Raw genomic sequence first — 21,384 nt, forward strand, 5'->3', positions numbered from 1 at the left:
GGTTTGGGATGTTTGAGTTCATGCTGCATTAAAGTGCAGCCATTTAAAAAGAAATTATTCCAGGAACATATTATCCTTTCCTTGTGGCTAATAAATAAATAAATAAATAAAACTTTAAAAATTTATTCAAATTGTAATATTTCCTCTCTCTCCAGTAAATATAAGAGCTTAGCATTAAATCTATATTTTAAAAAATATTCTTATATATTCTAGGGACTACAAGTTCAGCAAACTAGGCCCTTGCAGCCGAGTTTGCTGCCCCGCTTTTGGCACAAGTATAAATGAAATATTCCAGAAGACAGATATTTTACATTCTTTCAAGTGTTTTGAGTTAACATTTTACGGAACTCAAGGAATTTCTATGGAAAAAAAACCCATCTTCAGTGAATTTCATACCCTTCATTTGGGAAACATGAAGGGAAAGTTTCCAGAAGACAGAGCATACTTTCATTTTAAAACCCTCGATATCAACTATAAAATATATAATACATATTGTATATAATAAATTCAATTTTATATTATTTTTTTAAACAGATATCCTGTTTCTAAAAAAGGAGTAGGGCACAATCCATGCATAGAGCTACTTTTATGAAGTGGATAGAAATGTGTGAAGGAGTACCACTATGAATTGTTATCATACTGTCCTTTGAGTCATGCCAATGGAGTAAAACTGATAAGGAAGGATCTTATTTTGGAACCAGGAGGGCTCCAGCTTCCTACTTGTGCTGTCCCATGCACGAGCACAAAATTGAAATTGTGTTTGTGCTCATGGCCTCAGATTATAACTTTACTGTTGATTTGAATTCCTGCAGGCCTTGTACTCTTGGGACCTGCCCTATCTCATTTGGAGGTTATCACGTGTTTTTTCCCCTTTACAGCCTCACCATCATTTTGCAGCTAAGCCTCTCTGTTGATAACCTTAAATCTCATTTTCACATTTAACAAATTTTCCTATAGGTCAATTAATTAGTAAAGACTGTTCAATACCTAGGATGAAGCTAAATATATTAAGCATTAACTATTTCTTTTTCAACTTTTTCAAAGCACATTTTTTAATAGTTGCCTAGACTTGTCTCCTTTTAATAAATACACTAAAATGGCATCTGCCTATCCTGTTACAGGTATTGTACCCTGTAACTGTTGCATTCCCACCATTACAGCATCCAGACTCATAGTTTTCAAATCAAACCTATAAACATAATGGTGGCACTGGAAAATCTTTCTAATCTCCCTCCAAAAACCTACCAGAGGTAAGAATCTTCTTTATATTTAGGTAAAGTCTGCTTCAAAGTTATTTTTTTCACATGTGAAGAAAATTCTCTGTATTTCTTTTAGCTCATCCTAGGTATTTCCGTTTTCTTTCTCTGCTGCAAGCAATAAAACACTTTTATGTTCAGTATATGAATAGTAGAGATTTTTTAAAGCCTAACATTTTACAAGGTTTTCCTAAAGCTTGTAAAATATGAATGATCTGTGAAATGGCTCCATACATTAAAATGCAACTCGGCATGCCAGTTCTCCATCTCTCCCTTTATTCATTACTTAGAGGGCTAGGAACCATCCTGGGATGCCTTGCACTAGGATGGAAAGCACATAACTAATTTCCTAACTGCTCTGTTTACTTTGCATACCTTGTGGGCAAAAGTTGGCAAGAAAGGACTGGAAGCTGTTTGCTTTGAAATTATCACCCCATTTACAAGATTCAAGAGCAAAGTACTTTAAACTGAGGTAAGAGGGAAAAGGAAGTGACTCTGTGCATGGTTAATGCTTCAGGAGAGTGCTAGCAGTGGAGGTCATCAGCTGAGAAAGAAAACTGACACCAAAAAAGCTTCCTCACTAAGTGCACAAGGACACAATATTTAGAGCACCCAGAGAGAATAAGGGCACTAGCCAGATCTATGTAAAAGGGTTGTATTTAGTTTAAAGCCACCTCATATTATTTGAAATGAAAGTACAGCTACACAGGAGCATGGCTGCTATTGAAAGTACAAACTCAACACCCTAACTGTTTCCAAAAGCCTCTTCTTCCCCGACTAACAGGGCCACCCAGGATGGGACCGGCAGGAAGGGAAGAGAGCTACAGACACAGGCGGGGCTTGATAACACAAAGAACTTGGCAACGAAATTACTTTAAGCAGGTCTTGAATCCTCCTCTTTTTTTTTTTTTTTTTTTTTTTTTTTTTTTTTTTTTTTAATGGGGCAGGGTGTGGGGATTGCCTTCCAGTTTCTCAGTCCAGCATTACAAATTATCATGTGTTTGCATGGCCATGCTGTGAAATGCAGCAGAGATGAAGGGAAGGGAAATGTCTAAATACTTTTTTTCAAAGCCATATAACAACTAAACATAAAATACAGTCTAATGCTAGATCAGCTCTCCTGTCCAGCCCAAAGCACAGCTTCACAAAATAGCATGGTAGCACGACCAAGCAGGTACTGGCCAGTGGTGGCAGGAACTACTTACAGCAGAACTGCCACTGAAGACTTCATATTATTGAATGATGGTCTGTGCCTGCTGCTAACCCACTTGGAACAAAAATGCTCCCTCCTGCCAAGTCATCTCATGGATACAGAGAGCACGATGTGAAAGTGCTTTGTAGGAGGCTTTGTTCAAGCCAGGAAATCTGGGGATACAAGGTTTACTTTTGCATAGGGGCTTTTGGGCAAGCAACAGGATACTTCAAGAGAATTAGCAGGTCCCTATCTTTTCTGGTCAAGAAGGAATGCTGCAGCATCTACTTGCCCTACTTATACTTGACAAAATTACCACCAAATTGTACTTTTCTCTACAGATCTCCCCATATTCCCCAAACTGAAGTAATGAAAAAAAAACCCAAACCAACAATAAAACCAACACCCACCCACCCCCCTCCCCGCTCCAACAAAACAAAACACACCACAAAATCACTGAGAAATTAAATTGCTTGCTAAAGACAGCAACAAAGCCATCACAATCAAGGCCCCAGTCAAGAAACACAGCACCCAACTGCATACAGTGGCTTGCATAGATGGTAGTCTGGACACCAAACCTACTCACAAAGCAGCCCAGACTTCTGGTATTCCAGTAAGTATGCCAGTTTCATCTGACTGATGCCACTGAATTATTTGCATGTTGTTGGAGCGTCTCAGTTTGGGACAGAGACCTGTCTATCTATGCCAAGTTATTACATGTGAAAGGTCTGAGAAAATAGAAAAGTCTCTAAGAGGGAGGGAAAGGAAGCAAGTATGTAGCCACTTCTGGCCACGACTTTACAAACATCTTCTTTTTCCAACAAGCAAAGTAATAACAAAGTAACTCTTCAGTGCTGCCTCATTCATAATCTAACTTCCAAGGCTGCTAAACCCTCTTCTGGTATCAGAGTTCCTGTTCAAGTATAATTCAAGTTGATTAATTAAGCCACAGACAACGGAAAACACAGTCTGCCTCTTGAAATTATCAGTAGGAGAAAATAGCATGAAGAGTTTAGTTTCAAGAATGGTGTTTACATTTACTCATTTTACAGGCATCAATATCAAAATTAAAAGAGAATAACTAATTGCTACAACTGGGAAAAGTAAATAGGCATTTAAATTTGAACAGTGGCAACAAGCAAAACATTGCAAAAGTGAAGTGGAAAGCATTACTCTCAGCAATTGAGATACTATGTTTTGATAACTAAGTTAACTTCCAGATGATTCACACCCACATGTTGCTTAATGTCCTTTTACACTACAGGTCCAGGAGATACAAAAATATGCATAAAAATCGCTTTTGAATCAGACAGCATCCGGGACAATTACAAGTAAGTACATTTTCATGCCAGATTATTACACTAAATTTGAGGCATTTAATATTTCAACCTAAACCCTACAGCATGTATATCCCACACAGACATCTCTCATGTCAGTGCACCAAGCCAACTGCACTGCAGTGCTCTACACAAGAAACTCCTCCTTCTCAAGCACGCGGTGCAACACTTTGGAAGAAGAAACGGAGGTTGAAACAAAACCCTCAGTCCAAAAGAGTTCTTAGCCCACCTGAGCAGCACAAGTGCTGCTAGTCAAAGGGACTTCTTGGGGCTCAGGCTTCCGTGCAAATAGGGTCTGGGATGAAATGCCTTTTGACATGTACTTGCTCCTGCTGGAAGAGACACTTCAAAGAACACATAAGACAAGGGAGTAGGCAATATGCACAACCAAATATAAAGGGGGTCTGTGGGCATCCTAAGGCAGGAATAATTTTGGAGCTGGCATCTCAAAACGTTGCAGAAAGTTCCTAATTTTCATCTTTATAAGAATAAGGATGGTGAAATCTATTGATTTTGTATCACATTTAAGGCTTTTTCAGCAACTGAAGGCTTAAAGATGTGCCACAAGCAACAGGTATCAAATCATTGGGATTTTAAAAATAGGATATAGAAACATATAGGACAAATATGTAAAAATTACTTAACTTCAAGATCTCAGAAAAGCTGCCATTAGTGAGTAACATCACAATGCAACTGTAATGTTTCTTTTGCAGTTCAAAATTACTGAAATTATGCTCTACACTACCTAAGTATTTTATTAGTTACCTGAAAATAAGTAAGTCCTTTATAGTAAAATTAAGAGATTACATGGTTTAGTGACATGAGAAAGAAAAACAGAAGGCAAATCACAGAGTTAACACAATTACTTGGCAAGCTGTGCTCATTCCAACCAAAACAAGATATCTGAATGTAGATATATATCTAGCAACATGAGATGCAGGTAAGGTTTGCAGATCAGAGAACTGTGACCTCTCAAGCAAGGAAAGCAAAAGGGATGAGGTCAACACAGCTTCCCAGCTAAGCATCACATTCAGAGCTTTTGCTGTTATTAGAAGGGATAATGTGGCTTCTGGGTTCAAAGATATGAGAGTGAATGGAAATAATGATAGGGGTAGCATGGGGCAAAAGTGACACTGAAATACTCTGCCCAGTTCCATGGCTGCTGCTCGAAAAGAGACATTGAAACTTATAGAATATGCAAAGTAGAGCTACAAAAGCAATTAGCATCTGGGGGCAGGGGGGTAAAAAACATTGTGTATAATCAGATTTAAAGATTCAGTCCTTTTGATAAGCCAGACAGACAGCTGACCGTTTACTTGATCATCTTTAAGAAAAAGAAATTATCAGCAACAAAAAGTCTTTAATACAGCCACAAGAAAACTTAAAAGGCATGAAAAGGTGCAACTCAAAACCACAGAAGGCACTTGTTAGAAACAAGATGAAATTCTGAAAAGGCAAAATCAAATAGGAACAAATTCTTAAAGATGGATTCTTTATTTCTCAGAATTTTCAAGGTAAGATATGCTTTAGGCCCAGAATTTGTTTGGCCTATGAGCAATAGCCAAGTGAGATGTTCAAACAATTGTGAGACTTGACAGCTCCACTGACACTAAACTATAGATGATAATCTCAAAAAAACCCAAACAAACCCAAAATCAAAGAAAAACCCCTCAAATAATTTAAAAAAGAATCCACAAAGATATTGCCCTGCATTTTCATCAATGCTACTGAATAACAAATTAAATGTACAATGGACTGTGAAATGCTTGCAAATCTTCCCCCAGTTAAATGTCAAACCAAGAAGCCATCTGTTAATAAACAGAGACATCACCTCTCCAGAGTTTTATTCAACCTACTAATACATAAACTCATACCACCACTTAGGACTCTGGATTGCCAAGGTAAATAAAGTCTTTTTGGTTTTTCATCTCAACAGCTTGGGCAGGCAGAAGGTGACAACACCTGGACCACACAGCACATGTATAATCTGAGTCATGAAGCCAGCTTTGTGGTTGCAGAGTTACTGAAAAACTTAAAAGTACTTGCAAAGACACTTTCTGCCTGTGTAGAAGCTTTTCAGACAAAACCAATGCCATTTGACATATGTGAGGGAAAAGAAAACCTCAAAGTTGCCCACATATACTCCTATGGGAGATGTGCACACAACATATCTACAACTGCAGTTTACATGAGGTGTTACTCAGTTCATGAAGGAAAAGTTCCAGTTGCTGATGATGCGAGTCAAAACTGCACAGAAAAGATTTTCACAGCTTTTAAACTACTTAATCACACAAGACTGGAAATAGAAGAGGTCAAATTACTGCTTTTATTGCCCTACAATTCAATGGGTCCAACACTAAGTTATAGCATGTAAGTTCAACACACACTGTGAGAACACACTAAGGAAGGGCAAATGAATGTTCTGATATATTTGAGATGTTGCATATTTTGGACTTCCAGCTGAAATTAGCATAATCAGATACATTAAATGGAAACTAACTAAGTAACTAATACAAGCTGAAGGAAATCATACCCTTCTACTATTAACCATTCCAAGTCCCCTGTATCTTTAGGAAAGAAGAAACTTTTATTTGATTTGCAGGCCTAGTTTAAGCCCCAGCAAAAGATTACTAACTTGTCCTGATTCAGGATGGTAAACTTCACCTTGTATTTCAGTTGCACCCTTTTTACCAGATCCATTTGGTTTCTATTTTCTGTCCTCTGCTTTCTCCCTGTGGTTGAACACATTTGACCAGTAACAATTTTCCTACAGGGCAAACATTGGTTAAAAAACTGGTCCTTCATACATTCTAAACAGTGATGCCAATAGGAATGTAAGAGCTAGATCTTCTTTATATACAACTCTTAGACGTCAGAAAGAGATACTATCTCTTAAACTATCTAAAAGATAAACAAGAAGCCTGGGGAAAAATATGTGAAGAGTTCACTCCTCAAATTTTTACATATTTAAAACACAGTAAGTATAGACAGAACATTAAGCTTTCTGCATTCCTTCTCTAAGACACAGAGCTATCACATTAATAATTCCACTAGATACAGCAAGATTAGCATCAGGTTTATAAGAGCGTCCTTCAATCCAAGTCAACATGAAGACCTAATCCAGTTTAACTAGAAATATGCTGGTTAGGTCTGTTCTGCAATTAGCATGAACATACCTTGTTACAAAAAAGTAAATTCTGGAAGAATTCAGTTTAAGTGCTAAACATCTCATGGATTTTTATTTAAAATCATGCTGTTCACAGGCAGTTTCCATCTACTTAATCTGGAAGAGTGGCTCTGATGGGTCTACTTGAAGGTCCAGCACAGAATTAGGACATTGGAACAAAGTTTTTCTACAGCATCCTGGATTATTGTAGGATTGAGAAGGCTTTTAAAAAGCAAAGACAGAAAGAATGACATCTGCAACATAAAGATAACTGTAATTGTCAAGTAATACCAAAGCCATTCACTGCAAATTACATAACTCATAGATTCAGAGAAAGGTTTGGGTTTGGAAGGAACCTCAAAGATCATCTCATTCCAGCACCCCTGAATACCTTCCACTAGACTAGGTTGCTCAAAGTCCTATCCAACCTGGCCTTGAACATGTCCAGGGATGGGGCACTCACAGCTTCCCTGCACAGCCTGTTCCAGTGCCTCACCACCTTCACATTTGATTTTTTCCTAATAGCCCATCTAAACTAATCTTTTTCAATTAGAACCCATCCCTCCTTGTCCTGCCACGACATGTTTTTGCAAATAGTCTTGCCCTATCTTTCCTATACGTTCCCTTCAGGTACTGGAAAGCCAGTGAGATCATCCCAAAGCATTCTCTTTTCTGGGCAGAACACCCCTAACCCTCTCAGCCTGTCTTTATAGGAGAGGTGCTTCAGCCCACTCATCATCTTCATGGCCCTCCTCCGGACTACTCCAATAGTGCCACAACCATCTTATGTTGCTGTCAAGCTGCTGGCCAGGCTTCTTTGATGCAGCTGAGAATACTGTTGGTTTTCTGGGCCGAAAGTGTGCATTGCTGGGTCAAGTTGACTTTCTTGTTAACCAACAGCCCCCAGGTTCTCCTCAGGGCTGCTGTCAATTCATTCTCCACCCAGCCTGTACTTGTGCTTGGGATTTCCCCAACCCAGCGGCAGGACCCTGCACTTGTCTTTGCTGAACTTCATGGGCTTTGCACAGGCCACTTCTCAAGCCTGTCCAGATTCCTCAGGATGGCATTGCCTCCTTCCAGCCTGTCACTGCACCCCACAGCTTGGTGTCACTGGCAAATTTGCTGAAGGCACACTCAATCCCACTATCCATGCCACCAACAAAAATGTTAAAAAGTGCTGGTTTCAATCTAATCCCTGAGGAACACCACTGGTCTCCACTTAGACATCATGCCATTCACTGCAACTCTTTGAGTACAACCATCCAGCAAATTCCTTATCCACTGAGAGGTCCATCTATCAAATCCATGCCTCTCCAGTTTAGATAACTATACCATGTGGGACAATGTCAAACTTTGCACAAGTCCAGGCAGATGACATTGGTTACTCTTCCTTTATCCACTAACACTGTAATCGGGGTCATAGAAGGCTATCAGATTTGTCAGGCACAGTTTGCCCATGTTGAAGTCATTTTGCTTGTCACAAACCACCTCCTTCTTTTCCACATGCTTTCACATATCTCCCAGGAGGATCTGTGCCATGATCTTGCTGGGCCCGGAAGACTGATTGCCTTCACTTTTTACTTGTGGCCTTAAACTAGTGATGCTGGTTAGCAAGAAAACAAGTGAAACACTAAGAATAAGGTTTTAATTGGATAACTAACTTCTTGAAGACACACTTTGAATAAATCAACTACTAAATTCACTTGTTTGCAGGATGGCAAATCTTTTTGACCAGGGGCATGTCAAAAGTGAAACTACAAAGGCAGAAATTTGGAAGCTGACTACAAAGGTGGAGCAAGGTCAGAAGTGTTTCAGAAGGTTCCAGGTGGACTCTGTCCCCTGACGAGTACTGAGGCTGACGAGCGTGGGGAACTCAGCATGGTGCTAATCATCAATCCGTGCTGGCGCCAGCTCCCAGAAGCTGAATTCCAAAGAGAAACCAAGTGTCCCTAAAAGCACGTGGCTGGTGACCACAGCTCTGCTGACACATTCCTGAGGGCAAACTCTGTCCTGTACTATGCTGGTGTAAAGCTAAGCAGTAGAGCAGGGGCTGACCATCGTGGTGATGCTGAGATTTTTTTAATAATTATTAGTAACATTTATTAAGTACAGACACTTTTAGACATTACAAGAACAAGTAAGTCTTCCCTCAGCCACCTGAGATGGAAACTCGGAGAGCTCCAAAAGTTATATATTTCCAGAGATTAAACTCCAGAGACAATAACAGAAATACTTGAGTTTAGCAGATAACTCAATTCCTATCTGCCTAAAGAAAGTAAGCCCCAAGTCCACAAGATCCCCTGAACAGCTTTCCAGTCAGGCTGGCTGCACCAGGGCTTGGGCAAGCATGTGTCCTCTCCCTCCTCCAGCCGTCCTCTGCTGCCTCCAGAGCAGCAGAGGGCAAGGACTCCAGGCCTCTTTTTGTAGCCAGATTTTTATAGTTTTATAAAAATCAGTCTTATCAGTTTTATAGACAGAGACCTTTTTGCACTGTTAAGCCACTTAAATAGACCCTCCATGATAAGCTGAGCTTAAAAATTTCCTATGGTGCATAAGAAAACCTGCAAGAAAAGCCAAAATAAATATCCACTACTGAGTTGAACAAAAAAGTAAAAGTGGAGGAGTAGGAGGGATACCATATCGAGGTTGTTTGTTTACTTAATTTCATCATAATTATTTAGACTCTCATCTCACTAATAGCTGCACAGGTGCTAACTTTACTTCAAGAAGGACCTAGAGTTTTTGTTTGCATAAATCAAGTACATTTAATCAAGTGCACATTAGCTCATCAACACATTGGATCTGATGAGAAATTGCATAAGTGACAATGCCAAGATATTTCAGTGAATATTCATGATATCTCTGTGGAACAGGCTGACTGGAGGAGAGTGAGAACAAAATGACAGTAAAAGAACGGTAGCAATTACTTTTCTAGCAGTTAATGTTGCCATTAACTGCTTGCTGGCAAGAGCTTGAAGTTGCAAACCCCAATTTCAGCTTGTTACCTTAATTTTACAATTGTAATTCAATATTCTGAATGTGACACCAGTGCAACAAATATCTTCATTCAGTGCTTCATACAATAAATAATTTAAAACTATATGAAAATTTCCAAATTATAGCCATTACAAAAATATAAATGCTTAGTATTACATCTTCATAAAAATAAATAAATAAACGTGCAAATATTTTTCTCAAAACTGAGCCAGCATCCAAACCCATTTGCAACAATTTTTTTCTTAACAGGCATTTATGAAGAGGTCTCCCTTCAAAATGTAATTTGTCCTTAGTGATCATCTGCATGCAAAGCAAACAACTCCGAGTTTTATAAAGCCATACAAAGCCTTTATCCAACTTCCAATATCATCTGTAGAAAATTCAGGCAGAGTAATGCCATGCCCTTAGTGAGGATATTTTACATAACAAGTCCTCAAGTCAGATAAACAAAGAAAGACTTTGATAAATCAACAAAAAAACTTGGATCACTTTCTGATTGCTAGACTGGAAGAAGGAGAGGAAGAGAGGGCTGTTCAGGTACACCATCTACTACATCCTTCTGAAACCCAGAACCTTGTGTGCTGCTCACCAACCAACGGAGGTCACACAGCCTCTCCTTATGCAGAGCTGCCTCCCCACTACCACTGCCCACCAAGGTCTGGTACAAGGAAGGTCACTGGGCTCACACCTGCTATTTCAGAAGAATTTAGATGCCTATGGACTATGCTTCACAACTGCAGCTCAATTCAACTGACCTCAAGTGTTTGCTTTGTCCCTCTGTCACAACAGAGAGATATACAGGAGATTTGTGTTATCAGACTTCACAACACTAATATGAATAGCCATAAAATATAGTTGACATTCATATGCCTGTCTGTAAACTCAGATTCAAAGTTAAATAGAAAATAACCCTGAATGGCCGACTAACCTCTGGCAAAGGGACAGGATGAACAGCTGAATGCATCAGCTTCTGGAGCAAATGTCAGAGTCAAAAGTGTATTCATTGTGCTATCCTTCCCATGTCTTTGACAATTCAGGAGTATCAAAGAAGACTGTTTATCAACATTGTTGTAACAGACTATCACAAGCATCCAAAGTCTCAATAGCCAATTGCAAATTTTTGGGGTTCATGTTACTACAAAACACATTTTGATAGGTTGACCATAGCTTCTTACAATAATCTCAAATGATTTAAACAGCTTTTGGTACCAGAAGCCACCATTCAAACTCCTTTCCTAAACACTGACACCATTTCATTTCTGTATTTGTTAAAGTCATATCTTTTAAGAAAGACTATTTTCTACTTCACAGGCAATCAGACTAGGCTTTAGATCCACAAGTGTTCTAGGTAAGGAGGACAAGACAGGCTACTTGGAAGTAGACTTCCTTCCTTCCTCCCTTTTGTTTTGGCTGGAAGCATATTCTATTCTTGTATATCGACTGTAGGCAGCAGCCCCTGTACCCAGGTGTGTTGGATCTGTCTCACAACCTGAGAGGCAGGCAGGGCATTAAGCATCAGCCCAACATGCATGTATAATCTCACTCCCTAGCAAATAGTGAACAGGTCTCCCAGCTGATTTGCATATAGCATGGTACATAGTTGTTGCAAGACCAGTTGCACATTTTAAGCTTTGGAGGGAAAAAAAAAAAAAAAAAAAAAAAAAGAAAGGAAGAAAGAAAGAAAAAAAGAAGATTTTTTTTCAGGCCAGATTTAGAATCGATGTCTTCTGAAAAGAACTGTTAAGAAAACTGAAGTCAATCCTAGGTACATACCAGCAGCTCATTACTTACCAACCTTTACTTCCTCCTAGATTCCATTGTAATGAGAACATAAACAGTAAAATAAGCATATATCTCCCTCGAATGAATTACCTATTCAGAGTTCCCTCTGGTGTTCAATAAGCTCATCATCACATTCAAGGTAACAGCCTTCATTCCAAAAGCGTAAGTTCCTTTACGAGCAAGTTATCATTTGATGACGAGCTCAGCAATAAAGACAGGACCATAGTGTTGTTACTCATAGAGAAAAGCAATATTATTTTCCATCAGAGAGGAGATAAAGATACACTTCCTCCTTTGTATATTCAACCGAGTGTCTGATTAACCTCGAAAGGACCCAAAGTGTTAACTATCCCTTCTGCCTCCCGATGTCACCAAGACCGACGAAATCTCGGAGAAGGCAAAGTCACAAATTACAGGTACAGCCCATCTGAACGCAGCACGCAAAGATGTTCTGCACCTCCCGAATAACTATGCCTTGAGTCACAAGCCTTTCCAGCCTCGCACTCCCATTCGCCTCCACGGAACATGAGCAAAGTACAGTGTATCTAATTAACAGTTTGGAAAGAAAGTTTAAAGCTGCCTCTGCGAAGAGACAAAATGCGTTTGCAGGAAAATCCCAAACGAGTTCCCGAGTCGGCAGCGCCCAGGCGGAGCGCGGGGTGGGCGCCGGGCCAGTGCCAGCCGCGACATCGGGGCTGCTGACCCCGGCCGCTTCGGGGTTGCGAAACTCCCGGGAAGAGCAGCCAGGCTCCATCGAGTGGGGCGGAGGGAGCTCGCCGGACACCGGCGCTCCCCGGCTGCCGGCCGGGAGGAGCAGATTCCCCGCGCCTCCCCCACCTCCCCGCCCTGCACGGCGGCTGAGAAAGGCGCTCCGAGTCCAGAGCCGCCGCCCGGGAGCCCCTTTAACCAAAACCATCTGGTCGCGGGCAGCGCGGTAGAAAGCCCCATCCGCCCCAGCTCTCAGCTTATCCCCGGCCCTGGCCCCGCAGCCGAGGAGGAGAGAAGCTGCTCTAGCCACAACTCAGCAGCTCCCGAGCTGGGGGAGACAGAGGGAAGTCTCCGTGGAATCCGCCTCCCCCCCTCCCCGCCCCATCCCGCGGCGCGGCGGCAGGGCTGGGGCTGCGTTACCTTCAACAGGTGCAGGCGCCGGCGGGAGGCAGCCGCGGGCGCGGACCGTCCGAGCTGCCCGAGCGGCAGCCGCGGCCCCGGCAGCCCCCGGCGGGCGGCGGTGGGCTGGACAGAGGCGCTACGGCAGCCCCCGGCGGCCGCCCATGCTCCCGGCGGGCCCCGCCGCCGCCGCCACCGCGGCCGGAGTCAGCGCGAAGGCGGCAGCGGCTGCGGCCACCTCCGAGAGGAAGGACGAGAGCGGCGGGGAGCGAGGGAGGGGGAAGCAGAGAGCGAGAGGAGAGAGAAACCGCCCCGAGAGAAATAATCATCACACGGCGGTCACGATCCGCCGCCGCGCCCCGACAGCCAGAGCCTACGCTTGGGAGCCGGGGAAAAGCTGCGAGGAGGGGACACACCTGTAGGCGCAGCACATATCCGCTGTGAGCACAATGCGAGACAGGAAACTGAAAAAAACAGCCCAGGGAAGGAGAGAGGCTCCCGTTCGTCCCTCCTTCCCTCCCTCCCTTTCTCCCTCCCTCCCTCTCTTTCTCCCTCCCTCCCTCTGTCCGTCCTCCTCCTTCTCCTCTCTCCACCCCCTGCCCCCGGTCAGGATCCGCTTGCAGCGCTGTCTCATGCAGGGAGATCCAGGCAGAAGGCTGGGAGGCGGCAGGAGCCGCACTTTCTCCCCGTTTTCCTTTCCCTGTCTCCGCTTTGTTTTGCCCGCCAGCCAGGCAGAGGCCAGCTCGGCGAAGCGGGGCCGAATGCTCCCGGAGAACCGGGGGGGCTCCGAGCCCCAACGGGGGACCGGGGCCAGGCCGGGAGCTGCAGCTCCAGCGCCGGGGGCACCGAGCCCCGGCCGCCCGGGGGCCCTCGGGGTGAACAGCGGGGAGCGGCGGGACGGCCGGGAACTGCCTCTGGGCAGCCTCTGCCCGCGGCCGGGGTCGGCGCTCGGCCTCCGCGGCGCTCTCCGGCGGGACGGCGGTACCGCTGGGAAAGGGGCTGCCTGCTGCTCTGTACCTAACAGCCTTGCGGGACCTGTCGGATCCCGGTGGTGTTCTGGGGACGCTCCTGAACACGAAGGCACATTGTAATTCCCATCCCTTATCCCCCGAGCAGAGTCTCTGAGCACCCAGTGGCTTCCTCCCTTCTTGTACACCCTTATCGATGAGGGGCCCAGAATATGTCACTGGCATCACTTTTACTGAACTCGAAGTACTCTAGGGTTTATCCCTATAGGTAAATCCTCTGCAAAAACAATTTCTGCACGTTCTCTCTCTGCTCAAGCACTCTACTAAAAAGCCTGTGTGCAAAGTTTTCATGCCTTCCCCCAGAAACAGATCAACAGTTACTGCAGAGCTCACTTCCCACCTGTTGTGAACGCAGCATCACTGTGCTATAGCATCATCATCTGCACGTTCAGATGTTAAATTTGTCTCAACTATAGCTAATGTAGAGACAATCTATTGAAAGGAGGGATGTCTTAGAAGAATGGCTCAGGTAAGCTTTGGTCAGGATGTTTATACTTTGTAACTTTCCATCAGTGAAATGTGGACCAGCAATGTTTCAAGGAGAAATGAATTTACTGCTCTTGGCACTTTGAGTGCAGCTTCATTAAATGCTGTGTGCGTTGTGCTCCCTACTAAAACACCAGGAGACAGCCGGTCTATACGCCGTGCTTCCCAAACAGGAAGTTGCTGAAAAGTTACCTTTGCATCTCAAAACAGCAAGAGATACAAAATAAATAAAAAACAGCTCCAAAACCCTGGGCAAGAATAGTTGCACTTTTGGAAGAGATGTTAAAAGTGGCTTTCAGACCCTGTCTGTGCAAAGTGCCACTGCAGACTTAACAGTGGGTTGGGACTATTCAAACATGCCATAGAATTTTGTGGGGTTTTCCCTTTGGGCTTGCACAGGGGAGGCAGGCTGTGCTGGGTGAATTTTGCCAGTCTGGCCCAGTTATTGTGCTAACCTCCACCAGAAGGCCCTTGTCCTTTTTTATTGGCTTCCTTCCTGCTCTTCACCTGACTGGGCTTAGTCACTGCAAGATAAGAAAGAACAGGTCTAGTGTTTCAGAAGGTCTGGATTCCCCTTCTGTACCTCTTCACTTACTGGAAAGGAGAGAGGGAATCTGAAGAGGGAGATGGGACTTCCCTAGGAAAAGTGAATTAGTCATGTCCTGCAATTCTTGTGAGGAATCCAGTAAGGAGAAACTCACAGGCTGCTAATGGGCTTGGTAACACCTGACTTTCCAGGCTGCTTTCACAACATCTGGGCTTCTGGCCAGATTGTACCCTAAGTTTTGGCAGAATGCCCTGGAATTACCAGCCTGGCAGCTCTCTTTGTGCCCAGGGCAGTGAATCTCTGCCTTCCATCATGCTCTGCCCCAGGGCCTTTTGCTGGGGTCTCTGTCACTCCTCCCCCTACCCTGCCTGCTCCAAACCTAATGATCTGCTTTCCCTACTCTGGGGAAAACCCCACATCTGCTCCATCTGATGACCACTGACCAGGACTGTACTTGCCACACTTTTGCTGTCTCAAGGTGACTGTAGCCAAGTTAAATCTAAGCCTTGCCCCCCTCCCAGCTCACAACACATCTTCTCGCCAGAATAGTTTCCTCCTGCTCCTGTTCAGCTCCTGTTGCTCTGGCCTCCTGACAATTTTTATTTTTTTTTTTTAATTCAAAGGAAGGGCAGCTCCTAACAATCCCTTGCTGTGCACCTGACCTTGCAAGTGTGACCGGGATTATGAAACTGATCTAGATCTTGAGGTGGCCACACAGCATCCCACCCCAGGATAGCCATCTTCTTTGCTAACCCTCCATAAGCTGCTGTTCTGCCAGGCACATTTGGATGTCCTAAGCAGCAGTGTGGCATATTGACTTGCACTTCTGCCAGCTGGGACAAAAATGTGCACCACAGCACTATGGTTAGTGAAGTCCATGCTGAATTCAGCACTTGGTCCACTTGCAAAGATGGTCTTCTGCACTTCCTTTTCTTGCAACCAGCACACCATCCTTCTGACCCATGGAGAAGGGATACAGGGAGATATTCTCCAGTGAACCTAGATAAACAGCTGCACATCAAAACCTGCTATTTGTGACTGAAAGATTGATTCCCTCCCTTAGCATTATCCAACAAAAAAGAAAAAGAAGAAAAGAGGTCACATCAAATCCTAAATGCGGAGATGCTTAGAGAAGGGCAACAAGTAAAGGACTGAATGATTAACAGCTTCCCAGACTCCTGGGGATCTTCACTGCAGTCATGCACATGCACAGGGTGTGACTCAGGGCAGAATGCTTTGTTCCCTCCCTCTCCAGCTTCAGGACACAGATGACAGAGCTGTGTTTGAATAGAACTCTAGTCTAGATTTCAATTTCCTCTTTATTTCCTTCTTCTGCATCCCGTCTGTCTCTCCTTTCTTTGTTATCACCCATTTGTTGTTACGTGTATCCTCATGATTTTTTTCTTTTTTTTTTTTCTGCATGTTATTTTCTTTTGCACTGAAGGTGACACCTGTGCCTCTTCCCTGCCTGCTTCTCTTCTTTGTGCCGTCGGTTCTGAATCTTTTCCAAGATGCAGCCATAGATGGAATCGTTCCTACTGCTGAGACCTTCAAGGCCTGTGGAAAAGAGCGGAATTTTCAGCTGCTATCATTAAAAAACACCTTGTTCCATGATCAACAGAGCTAATGAAGCCAGGTTTCCTGTGGTCTCGTCGCTGACCCACCCGCTGCGATGGGCTGGTCTCCCGTTTGTGTTCCGTGTCCGAGGTGAAGCGCTCCTCTCTGCGGTCCGGAGCGCCGCGTGCTGCCCGCGCCGCGCCGCGCCGGGCCGCGGCTGCTGCCGAGCACCGCCCCGAGCGGCCCCGCTCCGCCTTCACCTCTCCCTGCTGGAACACTAATTTGAGCCTCTAGTCGCTGATGCTCACAAATCCCTAGGAACTTAATTATCTTTGAGGTTCCTACCTCTTTTATTCATTTGTTTGCAGCTAGCCAATGTGTTCTGACATTTTTATGAGGGGCTGATGGGCAGATAAAGAGTCAGATGATTGATTATCAGTCTTTAGGAAGGAAGGCTGTTGCCCTGTGGTCATGGAGATAACCTGGGAGCAACCAAAACAGCTAAAAAAGAACATAAAATCCTTTCTAAAGTTTTGGAAATTGCACTTTCTGTGCAATTTTCAAAATTGCACGGAAATTACATCCTGCTTGGGGATGTCCCATGTCTCAACTCTCTTCTGACGGGTGAGGGGGAAGAAAGGGGGAAAAAAATATTCTTCATTAAGCAGCAATTCATCAGCTGTACTGGGCAACCATTGAGATTCAGCCTGCCCTAGCACTCCTGCTGCCACCATCCTTTGTAAGAAATTTTTATCAATAATGGGAAAGCAAAAAACCACAAGAACTAGGATACTACCTGAATGGGTTTAGTCTCATGGCAAAGATATAAACAGAGCATCTGTAAGGATTTTTCACTCTCCATTTGATGTCTCTGGTTTGGAGAGGGCATTGCATCTTCTCCTAGTGACTGAAAAAACCCAAATATACATATTTATATTTTTACAGTCCATAAATCACCATGGGATCTACTTTTTCTGTATAAAAATGCCAGATAAATCTAAGGTGTTATTATTAGATTTGTGAAATGTCACTGTGCACAGCCTGATTTTCATGCCCTTTGCACCAAGCTCACATGGCAGATCAATTTGTAAATATCTGGGGTTATTCTTTGCTTGATGGATTTCTCAGTGTCCATTTTCCAACAATCCAGAAAAAAAAATGTTTAGGGGTGAAATTAGCTAAGGTTAACTGTGCAATTCCCTTCATGTTTTTTTTTTCCTTTGATGCTAGAAAATATTTGATCCACCCAGAGCAAGTGGGTTTTGGTATTTCTTAACCAACACTCACTTGATACATTTGTTTACTCCTGTGCAAAATTCTACCTCGTCAAAATTTTTCTTTTAGTTTTACATATACTTTTTATAGATATAAATTGTTGCACAAAGGTATGAGATAAAAAAGCAGCAGGTGCTCTGGATACAATTTCCAGGTGGAATCCAGAGAAAGCCTTATATGGATATGTGCAGTAGCTGTATGCATATGCATAACTATTACAAGTATCAGCCCTTGCAGTCAAGACTAGATGTTCTGACATTGCCCTGGTTGCACCTGGCTGTGTGTGAGCCTGATAAGAGATCCTTGGTTAATGAAGAGGTTCATATAGGCAATGCTTGCATTTTTTAAAGTGATCTTGAATTTTTGAAGACATTTCAATTTAAAAAAACTTATAATAATTAAAATTTTTAAGATTTTCCATCAGGAAGTTTATTGGTATTTCAAAAGTAGGTAAAATGAGAATTAATATAAAATATTAACAACAAATAAGAAATAGAAAAGGCCTTGCCATTTCATTCCCTTCTTTTGTTGTTTAAATAAGCCCTTCACAAACACACATACACACACATCTGTATGTATATAAACCGGACAAACCAGCATGTCCGACTTTGTTTTGCTGCCTAGCAAAACACTGAAACCATTGCTCTGCCATTCATTTTAACCAGAGCCAACATACTTACACTTGGTGGTATTGGTAATTCCACAACTGGTTAAAGAATTTGGATAAGCTATCTGCCAGGCATGCTTCTATATATATATTTATATTGTAGAAAAAATAATTATTTTTATAAAAATAATATCATTATCTACTAATATTTGAACTAATTTTATCACGGAGATGTAGCCTATGGGAAGACAATTACAAATAAGAGTTCACGATTACAGTGTTCTGTCCAAAAGTGGAAAATGAGATTTACCTCTTCTGTGCTGGAAATAATGCATCTTTTTACATCCGTAACCTCAAATATTGCATGATTAGTATCTTCCAAATGTATATTGCAGAAAATTTATGTTTATAGTACTGAAGTGTGTCTGAACTACAGTAGTTTAGAATGCAGCTTAAATAATCGGAGTTTAAGATGGTACAACAAGATTAAAGAAGCATTTGTAATTTAAAAATATTTAGACCTTTCAGAATTCGTCAAATGACACTTCAGTTAAGAAGGAAAATTAAACTATTGACTACTATGACAGAAGCTGTATTTTACCTTTTTATTCAAAGGAAGATTTCCAAGATAATATGTGTATTTTAAATGATGAGTGGAGCTTCCCTCATGTAATGGCAACTAATCAATAAATCATGTGCCATTGTTGTAGCTCAGCATGTCAAATAGCTGCATTTCAGTGTCCACACTTAAAGGTGTTGAGCAGTTTTTTTGTTCTTGTACATTTCTAGCTCATTAGCCCGGATTCTAGGAGTGGTTATTTTCATGTCAATGAAATTGGTAGAAAAATCACATCTTACCTGCTTCTGGCAAAGGGAGGAGATGGAATGGGGTAATGAACGGGAAACTTCTGTTCCTTAACACAGCCTGTCACCCCATGTAGGTTTGCTAAAGCTGCTTTTCCTCATGAGCAACATGGAAGATAAATACATGGCATCCTGCTAGACATACTGAACATTTTGCTGCTCATGAGAGATGGTAAAAGGATGAATGTATTTGAAAGCAGCTTTTGGCATACATAAATCATGAGATTTGTACTGAGGCCTGGGATATCCATCTCAATGGATTTTGGTTAGATAAGACCATGAAAATGGACTAATGAACTTTCAATTACCCTGCATGTCTCAGTTACATTTGTCTACCCAAACTCCAGTGCAATCTTCATCTGAAAACTGCCCTGCATGAGTAGGTGAAATAGGTGGCCAGTATTCATCCAAATCTCTAGTTTGAGAACAGTGGCAGACAGCTGAAAAAGCATTAATCTTTGGTGTGATCTTCTATCGCCATTAATCACATTTGGAGTGCCTTTGCCACTCTGTCAGAGTATCTAAAAATGTTCTTGATGAAAACGGTTGGTTCACTTGGACTCAGGCCAGAATAAAGTGGTGTTTGTCCTCAGAGAGATTCAACAAAGAACTAGCCAAAGTGCAGTTGCTGTTTTCTGCCTGCAGTAAACAGCTCTAGTTCATCAGGATATTGCAAAATCTCAATGTCCTCTCTTCATCAGTTTTAAAAATGCCTAGGTTTTATCATGTTTTAATTTATTAGAAGATTAAGTTATTTTCTTGAGGACAATAACTCAGGATGGAATAAACTCTGTGTTTCTCACAGGCACATCACATAACTGGAACTCATGAAACCTGAAGTGAATTGAAAGGGTTTGTAGAGGTTTCTGCAAATACAAAATACAGATGCTCAATTTTCCAATGGATCTGTTAAATGTGTATGTGTATATATATATATATATATATATATATACATGTATATGCATCAAGTCTGTGCTTGTACTCCCTTCCTGTATGCAGTGCAAGAAAGCCTGGGGTTTCATTTCCAAAGTGATTAATAGTTGAGGCTGCAGCTATATTTCATTCTAGTAATTCTTGCATAAACTCTGCTCCTCTGAGAAAGCAAGTCACAAAGCCTGGTAGAAAATTTGTGAGAGCTGAACAAAATTCAGTCACATCCCATCAACTAAGGAACTGTCCTGCACAGTGGCACAGGCAAATCAGGATTTTGGTCAGCTTTTTGACAGTTCTGAATGCTTCTTTCCTTCAAGAAAGGTCATTGTCCAGAGTGGTATCTCCTCCCAAGATTTGTCACACAAAGAGTCACTGCTGGATGCAGAAGGCCTTCTGCAACTTGTGTTTTTTCTCCTGGGACCACGTGCACTGTGTGAGCTCACACATGGTTGTTCACAGACCCAGGTGGCTGGAAAGGACCTCTGAGGTATTGAGAACATAGCCCTGACTTGGAACAGTATCACATACACCCACAGGTAAATTTTAATTTGTTTGTTAAAGGAGAGGAGCATGGCATTGATCAGAGGGCTGGAGCACCTTTCCCATTAGGAAAGGCTCAGAGAGTTGGAGTTGTTCAGCATGGAGAAGACATGGCTCCAGGATGACCTTAATGCAGCCTTTCAGTACCTGAAGGGGGCTTTTTAACTGGGCTTGTTACAACAGGACAAGAGATAAGGATTTTAAACTAAAAGAGGGCTGGTATAGAGTAGATATAAAGGAATTTCTTAGTATGAGGGTGGTGATACACCCTCAGGCTACCAGAGATAGCCAATGCCCCATCACAGGAAATATTCAAGATCAGGCTGGACAGGGTTCTCAGCAACCTGATCTAGCTGTTGATGTCCCTGCTATTTACAGGGAGTTGGACTAGATGAGTTTTACAAGGTGCCTTCCTACCCAAAGTATTTCATAATTCTGTGACTCTATGTTCTCTTAAAAATCTCCATTGATGGAGGTCTGAGCATTTTGCAGGCCATCTGTCTACCTCTTAACTGTTATTGTAATCCTAATATCCCATCTGAATCTTCCTTACTGCAGCTGAAACACTTTTCCCCTTAGGTTAACAAGGATGTTAAAGCGGGTAGGTTGTTCTTGTCTCATCACAAAAACCTTTTATATGTTTGAAAACTGTGATTATACCTTCTCTAAGGCTTCATTCTTTACACTTCTCATTTACCATTTATTCAAAC

The 21,384-nt window shown here is 42.5% G+C and overlaps 1 protein-coding gene across 3 annotated transcripts in view; it reads right to left on the reverse strand.

Moving 5' to 3' along the window:
• Positions 1 to 13,375, reverse strand: part of PLXNB2 (plexin B2) — a 248,868-nt gene extending 235,493 nt beyond the window's left edge. The window contains exon 1 of one of the 3 annotated variants that reach the window (XM_021555245.2): positions 13,254 to 13,375. The gene's annotated coding sequence lies outside the window, so the exon portion shown is untranslated. Of the gene's footprint in view, positions 1 to 12,858; positions 12,943 to 13,253 lie in introns of those variants that run through there. The other 2 variants (XM_021555246.2, XM_021555247.2) reach the window with 2 other exon arrangements.
• Positions 13,376 to 21,384: the final 8,009 nt, after the last annotated feature.

The sequence above is a fragment of the Lonchura striata genome, chromosome 5 (assembly GCF_046129695.1).
Source record: "Lonchura striata isolate bLonStr1 chromosome 5, bLonStr1.mat, whole genome shotgun sequence".
NCBI lineage: Eukaryota > Metazoa > Chordata > Aves > Passeriformes > Estrildidae > Lonchura > Lonchura striata.